Genomic DNA, 12,050 nt, shown 5'->3' with positions numbered 1-12,050 from the left:
TCAGGTTTTAAAAATTGTATTGAATGCAGATGCAAAATGTGACTTTTCCATTTTGCTTTAAAAAAATTATTTACAAACTCTAATACTAAGGGGCATTTTGTATTTGGGTATGTTGTCTGTGCCCTGGTTTCCTTATTTGTGAAGTAGGAATTGTGATGGTACCTATCTCAGGGGGTGACTGCTATGATTAAATGAGATAATAAATTTAAAACCCTTGCCACAGTACCTGCAACACAGTAAATAATAAACCATCAACTGTCATTTTATTTTATTCCTGGAAACCACTCTTTTGAAGTCACTCGTCATTCATAGAACAAAACAGTATCTATCCATGCAGGCTTGCACTTATCCATGAGGTGTCGGTCACCTTCCAAAGCCCTGGGGCTTCCCTGGTGGCGCAGTGGTTGAGAGTCCGCCTGCCGATGCAGGGGATACGGGTTCGTGCCCCGGTCCGGGAAGATCCCACATGCAGCGGAGCGGCTGGGCCCGTGAGCCATGGCCGCTGAGCCTGCGCGTCCGGAGCCTGTTCTCTGCCACGGGAGAGGCCACAACAGTGAGAGGCCCGCGTACTGCAAAAAAAAAAAACAACAAAAAAAAACAAAGCCCTGAGTGGGCCAGTGCAGTGGGCATGAAATATATAGATGTTTATCAGGCAGCATTAAAAGAGCAAAGCTATGAAATGGGAAGAAATAAAAACTGGGATGCTTATATATTCTGTTCAGTCTATATTCTCAGAGCTGCCCTGCAGCATATTTACAGAAATGTTAGTTAAGACTCTGATTCATTTACATGCTATTAGATTCATGTGGAAGTTTCTGGGGACTTAATGTTATTGTGATGTTTCCGGAGATGCGTTATTTATGTTATTCACATTATTCACTAAGACTGGTAGTCTCTATTGCTTTATCTTTAGTTGAATGACTTTGTAAAAATTAATAAACAGAAACCTCAGTTGAACTAGAGTTGGGTTAAAATGCCCTACAACGATAGCAGAGCCCAAAAGGAAGAAGAAAGACTTCCTCTTCTTGCCTGGCGAGAGCTCAGCCAATGAGAGACTCAGCCAATGAAAAGCCACTATACTTTGAACTCTCACTTGCTCCAATGGACTCTGTTTACTATAAACCTCCCAACTTCCTTTTCCCCTTTATGAAAGAGATCTCCTCTCCCTGTTGTGTGGGACTTGCAAGTGACTCACCATGGGTGCAGACCCCGAATGGCAATGTTTTGCTGGTCCTGAGTAAGCCCATTTTTGCTGGAGAAATAATTGGCAGTCTATTTGTTTAAGGTCAGCAGCTTCCTATTGACCAAACTAATGATCACAGTTTTAGTTACTCCAGTCACATCACAGAAAATTAAAAATAGGCAACGCTTTGTGAATTTGAATTGGATGCACTGACATCAATGTCCTTATTGTGATAAAAAGATTACTAACACATCTTAACACATTACCTCCCCACCAACACACATTTTTATTCATTGGATAAAATGAATTGGTGGAGTAACAGGACCTAAAGTATTTTGGGGCTTTCAAATGAAACATTTCAAAAGTATCTTTAATCTGGCCTCTTCATTTAAATCTTACTTTAGCATCGGTATTAACAGAGCAACTGGTCACAAATGAGTGTCAGAACCATCTGGAGAGTTTGTTACTTTTTTTTGAGATTCCCAGCCCTGTCACTAGTTCTTAAATGGTTCTGATACACTTATGGGTTTGGAAACCACTATTTAAAATAAATCAGCTAATAAGTCTAAGTGGAAATTGGGCGATATTTGTAAAAGGTACTTACTGATGTCTTTTTAAAGCTATTTTTCTTGGGTTTTGCTTTCATGAGAATTTGAATATACTTGAGTACATACATATATATTCTTTATTTTAAAATGCTAGTGATATGAAGAATAATGTAAGGAAACATAGAGATAAGGAAGTGGCTGTAGTCAATATGATTTATGCAATTTTTTTTTGTTTTGTTTTTGTTTTTTTTTTGCGGTACGCAGGCCTCTCACTGTTGTGGCCTCTCCCGTTACGGAGCACAGGCTCCGGACGCGCAGGCTCAGCGGCCATGGCTCACGGGCCCAGCTGCTCCACGGCATGTGGGATCTTCCCAGACCGGGGCACGAACCCGTATCCCCTGCATCGGCAGGCGGACTCTCAACCACTGCACCACCAGGGAAGCCCCTATGCAAATAATTTTTGATAGCCCTAATAATCCTTTCAAAGTTCATTTCTATGTAGTATTTGTCAATAGCTATTTGTTCAAAACAATTTTTAATATTTAATCTATTAAGTGCATTTCTATCACACTATTTTAAAATAAAATTTAGCAAATTATTTAAGTAATTACAATTATTCATTGTGAGAACTAATAACTAGTCAGGTCTGGTTAAATTATAAAGTTTATACTTTATTAATATAACTTTTCCTTAAGACTAATTTTAGTTCAGTAAGTTGATTCTTCACTGAAGTGAAAAGCTTTAGTGTTTCCAACTTTTTTCTTCTCTGACATCACTATCATTTAATATGAATTGAGATAAATCTTGCCATAACTCGGCTGACAAAGAGGATGTGTTCTACCACCTTAGAAATTTTATAGCCAGAGATAGAAATTATGCTAATGCAAACAATGCTTTCGTCAGATAAAAAGATTATCCTATTTTCTTTCCCTCTCAAAAATCACTGTATACTTAATAAAGGTGATACAGGAAGACATAAAATGTGTATCAAGTCTTGGGGCTGAGAAAGAGATCCAGGTAAAGTTAGAAGAGTAGATGGAGAAACCGAGCCTAAATACCTCACTCTGTTGGTCCCAAATGATCCCTCACCTCCACTCTTTTCAACAGACCTTCAGTAGGCTCAGCCAGCATCCCTAGATGGGAACCTCCCCTCATCCCAACTCACAGGGCACCTAAATGTACCAGTCAAGTTCACCCTTTAGATCAGCGGTTCTCAACTAGGGGCAATAATGCTTTATCATGAGGTACCCTACACTGTAGGATGTTTAGCAGCATCCCTAGCCTCTACCCACTAGATACCAGTAGTATCACCCATCTCACCATGCATCCCCCACCGCACTGTGACAACTAAACATGTCTCCAGACACTGCCAAATATTTCTGGAGGGGCAAAAGTCACATACTGATTGAGAACCACCAGATTAGAAGTGGCAAAATAGGGGGTTGAAAAGTGCCTTATATCAAAAATATATATCTCCCCCCTTAAAAATGCTGAACTTCCTGTAATAAGACCTTGTATCTTTCTTCCCACAATCGCAGAATACAAGGCTTAAACTTGTACCTATTCTTGTATAGGTATCAGTCTGAGGTTAACTTTGTGGGAATACTTTCAGCTAAAATGCAACTAGTCAGTCAATAATGACAAAAGGTTGGACTTCCCTGGCAGTCCAGTAGTTAAGACTCTGCATTTTCCACCGCAGGGGGCACAGGTTCCATCCCTGGTCAGGGAACTAAGATCCCACATGCCATGCGGTACAGCCACAGAAATACATACATACATACATAACGTACATACATACATACAAAAGGTTGGTTTTCAGAACCTTCCCAGGTCTGCTCAGATCACCTCAAGTGGATCACTTTTCAGAAGGAGGACTAAGAACAAACTTCTAAACCTTGATGACTTTACCTGGAATTGTTCATCTGCCTGTCTAACACATACGTGCTGCCTTGTCAGGATTGGTGCCAGATGTAGTGTGAAATATACAGCGACTTCAACATTCTGTAGGTGGAAAGAAGGGTCTAGAAGAGGGTCAGATATTGGATATTTAAGAGGGAGAGTGGATAATTGAAATTTAACTACAGGATGGGAGACTAGGTGTCGTTTACCTCTGTGTCCCCAACACCTGGTACGCAATAGGTACTTAATAAGAATTTGCTAAGTGAATAAACGAATGATGGAGAAGGCCCTCAAGCAGCTGGGGGGACTTGAGATACAGAGCTTTGGTAGGAGGAAATTGACTGAGAAGAGTCAGGAGAGAATGGCCTAAGAGGAAGATAATGGAAGCTTGGAAGTGGAGAGGACTAAAGCCCAAGTGAGAAGATGCCTGATCAACTCTGCACCAGAAGTAAGGCAATTTAGGGAGAAAGCATGAGCTTGGAGTCAGATTTCCTGAGTTCAGATCCTGGCACAACCACTTGTTTTCTTTAAGATCTTGGGCATCTGTAAACCAGGGATAATGACAGTTCCTCCGTCAAAAGGCTGTCATGAGGATTCAATGAGGTAATACTTATAAACCTCTTAGACCAATGACCAGCCAAGGGTCAAGCTAGATCGACTCTTGAGAGAAGGATGAGGGACTTAAGAGCCATAAAAATCTGAATGATCACTCTGATGAAAGGAAAAGGAAGCCAACCAGGAATGAGTAAAAAGTTGACCAAACATCTGTGAGCACTCCACTGACACAACTGTTGTCTTGGTGATGTGACTGACATTTATTTGATTTTCCTTAATCTCCTCAGTGACTTTAAAGCAAAACGCAAGAACACTGATGATTGAGTTGACCTGAATTTGGGGATTGTTAAGAAAGCTGCATTAGAAGGTCAAAGAGATATGGGACGTTGAGACTAAGGGGAGGATATATTCAAAATGGTAAGCCCAGGCATTAAACTCAAAGGTTAAGAAGGGAAGCCCCAAACAGCTAATAAACTGAAGGAACTGGGAGGTGGGTGCGGGTTGGTGACTGAAAGTCTCAAGGTCAAACAACGGCTCTGGTGGGAGAGGTGGAAGGGCAGGATGTGGTGGACAAAGCAGTTTCCAGTGTTCAGAGATGGAGCAGCTCCAGATGACCCAAGGTCCAGTTAAACTTCACATGGAGGTGGGGGAATCCAGAAAGGAATGGAAGCAAGGCCACTTCGTTTCCTCTTGATCAACTCAAACCACTGTGTTCCCAAGGGTATCTCATCAAAATGTTTTGTTGGCAAGGAATTCAATAATTGATTAACTGCTCTAGTAAAATCCCTCTAACGTTCTTCTTGCTATCTCAAAAGGCTGTAGGTGAGTAGTTAAAGGCAGGGGGAAGGCTCACACAGAAATAAAGTACACATCCAGGAATATCAGTAGAGACAGAACATTGATAATTATACCATATGTTTATACTTTAAATATAAACATTAGGTAAACTGGCTGATGTATGATGTCCCATTCAAATCAACCAAAAGTCTTCTTAAGGGATTGATTCTTTCTCATCATTACCTGGGATATCTGTCCAAGAACCATCTCAGCAAATGTTAATCCTCTCCCATTCTCATCTCAGTGCCTTCTCTCTTTTCTCCACCTCACTCTCAAAGCAGCCGTGTGCGCTTGTGTGTGTGCGCGTGCACGCACACACGCACACACACACACACACACACACACACACATAAATACATACCCTCCCTATGCATAGTTTATGGGATTCAGTCATTTAACAAATATGTACCAGACACTGTTCTAGATGCTGGGGCCACAGCAGTCAGAGAGGTTAGATCTGTGCTTACATGAAGCTTATATGCTAAATGGAGAGATAGTTGACAAACAAGTGAACATATTCATAAATAAGTTCAGATTGTGAAAATGCTACCAAAAAAATAAGTGATGTGATAATAAAATATTTTATATTCATTTGTATATTAAGTCTGTACATATATAAAATTATCATGTAGTAGGTATATATCCCCATTATTTAAGAAATTGGGGTGAAAGTGACAAAAATTATGATCCAATGTAGAACTATAGGCAGAAGAGAAAGTCATTAATTTGCTGATTCTGTTTTTCTGCTCAAGAAATCACATAGAATATTTGGCTTAATGCCATATGAATCACAAATACTTTATTAAAAGTTTTTAACAGAAAGCAAGTTTAAGAAAGCCTCTTCCCCCCCAACCCCAAATGGTTTTACCTTCAAAGCAAGATCTAGTGCAGAGTGCTACCAACCAGCACTTATTCTCCTGGCCTGTCAAAACTAAACTTCAGGGTCTGAGGTCCTTTGAGAACAATCTCAAATCCGTGATTCCCAATTCCAACTCCATAGTCTAATTACCAGTGTCCCTTCTTCAAAGAACTAGAGCATAAGAATTCTGTTTAGGCTAACAGAATGATATATTAGACTCCCCTTGAAAAAGAAAAATGGAACCACTGCTTTGCCTGCAGAAGAATTTCTTAAGATTTTTTTGGCATTAGATTCCACAGGCAAGCCAAAAAAGAGTGAATGTAGGTTTTGTTTCTAAACTAGGATCAGGTGAAAGGGAAACATCAATCTAATGTGCGTGTTCACAAATACTTTTTCCCTTTTATCCTACCAGTTAATAATAACCAGCACGCCAGGACCTTGTGTTATAACCAAAATCCCAACCACTGCAGATGGGTAGGGCTGTCTCTTGGAGGCCCCACCAACAGAGTCCTTTAGCCTCAGTGGATCTCCTGTGAAATGCCAGAGCAAGCACATCTTATTTGCACTTTTATCCATCATTCTTTTTTAAGCAACTAAAATCAAGTTTAAGAGCATGTTTGTTATGCCTACAGTCTACTCAAGGTAACCAAATTAAAACAGACTGAACAGATTTTAAACCTTCTTCATAAATGGACTTTCCCTCAAGAAAGCCAGAAGCCAGGCTGTAAGTCTGTATTCGTTTGGGAAGATGGACGTCCATACCTCCCCCGTTCTAGTTCAGTGTGTTTCATGTGTCTCAGGCACAAATCGATAAGATGGCATTTAAATATGGAAGAGAATTTCAGTGACATCTGTACTGTTATCATTTGTGTTTCAAAGTGACACCACCTAGAATACTACCCCAGATAAAGATCATCAGAGTGTGCCCGAGGCATAACTCAAGAGTAACCAGTCTGTCACCAGAGTCCTACTTCTTATCCTTTCTCATCTGTCTCCCCCAATGGGGAGTCGAGGGCGTTGCCTTCCATCTCTGGGGGGTAGGAATGTTTTCTTTCAGCTTTTCGGAGAGTAATCAAGGAATCGGAACTGAAAAACTGCTCTGGGACCTTAAAGGCCCATTATAGAAACACACAGGCGGCATACATCAGCAGGTTTTATACTGTAGGCAGTCTACCCCATGTCTTGTCCCTTCTACTAGACAGTTTTTGGTATGAGGGCCCTTCTACCTGTCCTCAGTCTTCTCTAGAATGTGAAGCCCATGCATAAGGCAGCAGTGCTCTTTTCACACTTAATTCCAAGATCTCAGTGCAGTTCTCTGTGCTGGGCTCTCCTACCTTGTGTAGCTAATACCTCCGCTGTACCACTTCGAACGGCCTCTCCTCAGGAGTAAAGGGCCTGGCCTGCCCGTCCCCGGTCTTCTGGAAACTTTTGTCTGGAGTATTTAAGAATTCAAGTCCTCAAGGAATTGGAATGTGGTGTCTGTGGTGAAACTAAAACCATAACAGAATAGAAAGAAGTTCTTCAAATATACCTCCTGTAAACTTTTACATACTGTATTAAAACCAGACTTTGTCCCAGGATAATCAAGTGAACCTATTTAAAAATAGTGTCTCAAAATTTGATGTCCAAGAGAACAGAATTTAATGAATGCAGATGTTTTTCAAGTTTGTATCTCTAAATTGGGTAAAGGTAAATCTTCCTGAATTAGAGGTACATAATATTAATCCCAATGCTGTGCTGTCTCTGCAAGATACAATTGACCCTTGAACAACCGAGGGGTGTGGGGTGGGATTTAGGAGAACCAGCCCTCTGTGCAAAGATCCAAGTATATAGTTGGCCCTCCACGTATACACATATACCCTCAGTTCCTCCATGTGTGTGGTTTCTCTGTATCTGCAGTTCCATATCTGCAGATTCAACCAATAGCGGATCCTGTAGTACTGTAGTATTAACTATTGAAAACAAATCCACATTTAAGTGGATCTGTGCAGTTCGAACTTGTGCTCTTCAGGGGTCAAATGTAATTTTTTCTAGTCCTGGTTAGGGATTCCTGGTACATAATAATGAGACAGCTGGATTAAATGACTGTTAATCAATTCTCCTGCCTTTCCTTGAGAATTAAAATATCTTTTGGTGTTTTTATTTTACAGAACACAATTTATATACTAGCTGAGAATAATAAAAAGGGCACTTTGAGTTTTAGTCAGTGAAAACCAGGACTATATCACTGCACTATTTGTTTCCACAAGTGATTCTTTTTTTCTTTCAAAGTGATATACATTAGCTAAAGGGACATTTAAGACCTTAGAGTAGGACTTACTTAAATTTATTTTGCTTTAAAATGCATTTTGTTTTGCTTTTTCAATGAACTTCAGTAATTACCAAAAAGAAAAAGGAACCTAATTTCTTTATTATGACCTTCAGCCAGAATGATGAACAGTATTTAATTTAGGGAAAGTATTCTTTAAAAGCTAATATGTCAAATTACTGGCTTCTCCCTTTGACTAGAATTTATATTTCAGCATTAAAACATACGGTAAGTCCCAAATTCCCTTGAATTATGTATAAAAGATGAAAAATAACTAAGCTTTTTTCTTCTAACATACTGAACTCATCTTAATTCTTAACGTACTATTCTGCTGTTTGGAAAATATCAATACTTACAAAGGAATGTAAATTATAGCAGTTCACATCTCTTAGTTTTCTATATAACTGTGTTTCTTCCATGAAAGTGTGTAACTATCACCCACCAAAGCTTAAGCCTCTTCAATTCCAAAATGAGGCTATGGCCACTGTCCTTTAAAACCATGTCTCCGTGCACCTGCTCATTCTGTGCTCTCTTCCTAAGATACCCTAACCCATGGTTCCCACATGTGTCTCCACTTAGAATAATCTGGGAATTTTGAAAACACTCCCAAGCCCAGGTCACATCCCAGGCCAATTAAATCACATGCCTGGTACACAGGCATCAGGAGTGCTTTTTAAAGTCCCCAGGTGGTTGCAATATGCTGCCAAGTTTCAGAACCGCCCCCTCAGCCAACTTGTTCCCAAACTGTCCTTCATCCTTCCCATCTCAGTTGACAGGGTATGTCTGAAGCCCTCCCTGAAGGTTCTAGGCCTTCCCATTACTCCTCCTGCATATCTCTACCACAGCAAGTAGTAAAAAGTATATTGTATCTGTTTACCTGCTCACCTGTTCCCTCAAACTACTCCAAGAGTCTATGTTTAGGTCTGAATCCCAGAGTCTCACCCTGTGCTTAGTGTAAGGGCGTACTCAATAAATAAATTCATGGAACGAATAACTTCTTCCTAATAAAAGTAAAGCAAAAACATACAGTTATGTTAATATTTATATGCTATGGAGAAAGTATTAGTTTAAGATGTGTTTTAGGATAATGTTTCACTTGATGGGCAATGTCTCATATTTAGGAAAACATCTCATCATACCAATGAAAATAAATCTATAACTCAACATCAAAAAGAATCATAAAATATAACTTTGATTACCTACAAAACTTCATTCTTTATTGTAATAAGCACAGAAAAATGTTTCCTGTGATAAGAAACATCTAAAACAACCCATCCTTTCTTAGTTCCATTTCCATCTTGAGTGGATTATGCGTTGTTTTCCAAAGCAATCCTTTCCGAATTTTATGATGTTTCAGGGGTTTATAAAACTGATTTTTAAGAGTTTTAAAGTACTTAGTTGGGACTTCCCTGGAGGTCCAGTGGTTAAGACTCCGTGCTTCCAACGCAGCGGGCAGGGGTTCAATCCCTAGTCCAGGAACTGAGATCCCACATGCCATGTGGCGCGGTCAAAATAAATAAATAAATAAATAAAGTACTTAGTTTACAAAGTGTATCATGTTAAGAGTCTATGTTTATCATGGTATTCATGCTGTTAACATGATCATTATGATTAAAAAACTTCATACAGTAAGTTTTGCTATAATCAAGTTCTAGACAATAAACCCAAGCTTAAACGCATGTTTTAAAAAAGGGGTTTATATTTTTTATTTTTTTGCCTTATATATCCTGAGAGGTTTATTGATTTCTTTCTGTTTTCAATGTAATTGTAGCTTCTTTTTATTAGTAGGAGTGATAATATGATTTTTTTATTGTGGTAAAAGATATATAACATAAAAGTTACCATTTTTCCAGGTTTGTTGAGATATAATTGACATATAACATTTTATTTGTTTCAGGTATACAGCATGAAGGTTTGATATACTTATAGATGGTGAAATGATTACCACAATATAAGTTAACATCTATCACCTCATATAGTTACAAATTCTGTGTGTGCATGCGTGTTAACTTTCAAGATCTACCCTCTAAGCAACTTTCAAATATACAATACGTTGTTTTAAACTTTAGTCACCATGCTGTATGTTACATCCCCGGTACTTATTTACCTTATAGCTGAAAGTCTGTACCTTTTGAACACCTTCATCCATTTTGACCACTCCCACTTACCCCTTCCTCTGGCAACTGACCAATCTGTCCTCTATATCTATGAGTTTGGGATTTTTTTAGAGTCCACATATAAGTGATATCATATTTAAAATATTTTGCTCCTTGGGTTACCTATTCATTTCATATTGCAGCAATGTTTTACAATCTTACAATAACAATATGTTATTCTTTATCTGCTAGATTTTTATGCATGAAGCCTGAAAAAAAATCTGATTTAGGAACTGTTTTCCAAGACAGTATTAAATTCCTCACTTGTCTCACATCAAATTAATTTAAGACCTTAACAACTACTGTTCAATATGCACTTATTCTGAATGCATATTAAAGACAAAAATGAGAGAAAAAGTATAATCCTCCACTTTTTAAATGCCAACATTGTAATCAACTACTAAACAAAAATTTAAATTTAGTCTGTTAATTAAATACACATAATTTAAAAGGCAGTCATTGGAACATGGTTCTTGTCCTCCTTCCCGTAATGGGAGTCATGACTTTAAATCATGAGTGCAATAGGCTTAGAAACTGTTCTGCTTTATCTGAAATGAGCTCCGAATGTATTTTCAATTGTGGAAAGACAAAAAGATTACCGTTCCTAATATTCAGTTCTAATGTCATGGTTCCCAAGATGTAAAAGCTGTGAATAAGATAACTATTCCAAGGAACCTTCAGCTGTGAACACAAAACGGAATTTCTTTTGCCATGCAAACAAGGCACACAGGCATACTTTCAACCAATAACAGCTAGCTTTATACATTTATGTTTGGATCAAAAGAGCAGGGCAATTTTAAAGCTGGCTTCTGTTAGCATCAGTCTGATCTGGGGTGGTGTCCTTTCTTAGGTCCTCTGCTTCCTTGTCTCCTTGTCACATCCAGACCCACCCCATTGCTCCTTTAGTGAGGGGCCCTGTGGGGCGTTACTGCCGCCCCTGGCCAGGGCTCACCGGATCAGCAGGCAACAGAACACCTAGGAGGGTATAAGCCCGGGGGGCTAGGGGTGGGAGGGTTGGAGCTCTGTGGGTCGCGGGCCTGGGGGCCAGGTGGAGGCTGGTTCTCTCTTCGTCTCCAGTCCCCAGAAGCTGGTCCAGTTGGCGCAGGCTGACTGGAGAAGCGTAACTCACCCTTCCCTAGAACCAACAACTAAAAGTGGCAAAGAAATCTCCATCTCCTGTCCTGAGTCTTAGTGCCATAAAAAATATCTTCCACTGGCCCTTCGCATCACGCGCTGACCCTCGGCTACCATCGAGAGCGGGCAAATATAATTTCTGAGAGGTCACTGGCACTAAAACCACAGCGGATAGAGAGGCCTTGTCTACCTGAAGACGTGGAGAGGCAGAGTTAGCGGGGGAGGCTTGGCTTCCTCGGCGGCGCCCCCTCCATCCAACATAAAACCCGCGAAAGAGCGGCGTCCTGAGTAGTGGGTGGGCAGGTGGGTTCGAGACAGGAGGACGGGAGGGAGCAAGGAATCACAAAGCCTCCTCCGCTGGGGCCGCCTCCTCTCTCAGTGGCCTCCCCACAATCGCTCCGAATTAATAAGACGAAGATCAGACCAAATTGCCGCCCCCGGCCAGCCCAACTGGGATCCGGAGGGAGCGATCCCGGGAGCGGGGGTCCGCGCGTCGGAAGGGGCCATTAGGCCAGAAGGGGGGTAGATGACAGTGTCCCCTCGCGCCTCCGTCTCCGTCACGCGGGAAAAG

General features: G+C 40.3%; 1 protein-coding gene across 15 annotated transcripts in view; it reads left to right on the top strand.

Moving 5' to 3' along the window:
• The window catches only part of FRMD6 (FERM domain containing 6), a 446,878-nt gene that overhangs the window by 356,803 nt on the left and 78,025 nt on the right, over positions 1 to 12,050 (top strand). The window lies entirely within an intron of this gene.

The sequence above is a fragment of the Stenella coeruleoalba genome, assembly GCF_951394435.1.
Source record: "Stenella coeruleoalba genome assembly, chromosome: 2".
Taxonomy (NCBI): Eukaryota; Metazoa; Chordata; class Mammalia; order Artiodactyla; family Delphinidae; genus Stenella; species Stenella coeruleoalba.
This window is presented reverse-complemented; position numbering and strand designations above follow the sequence as displayed.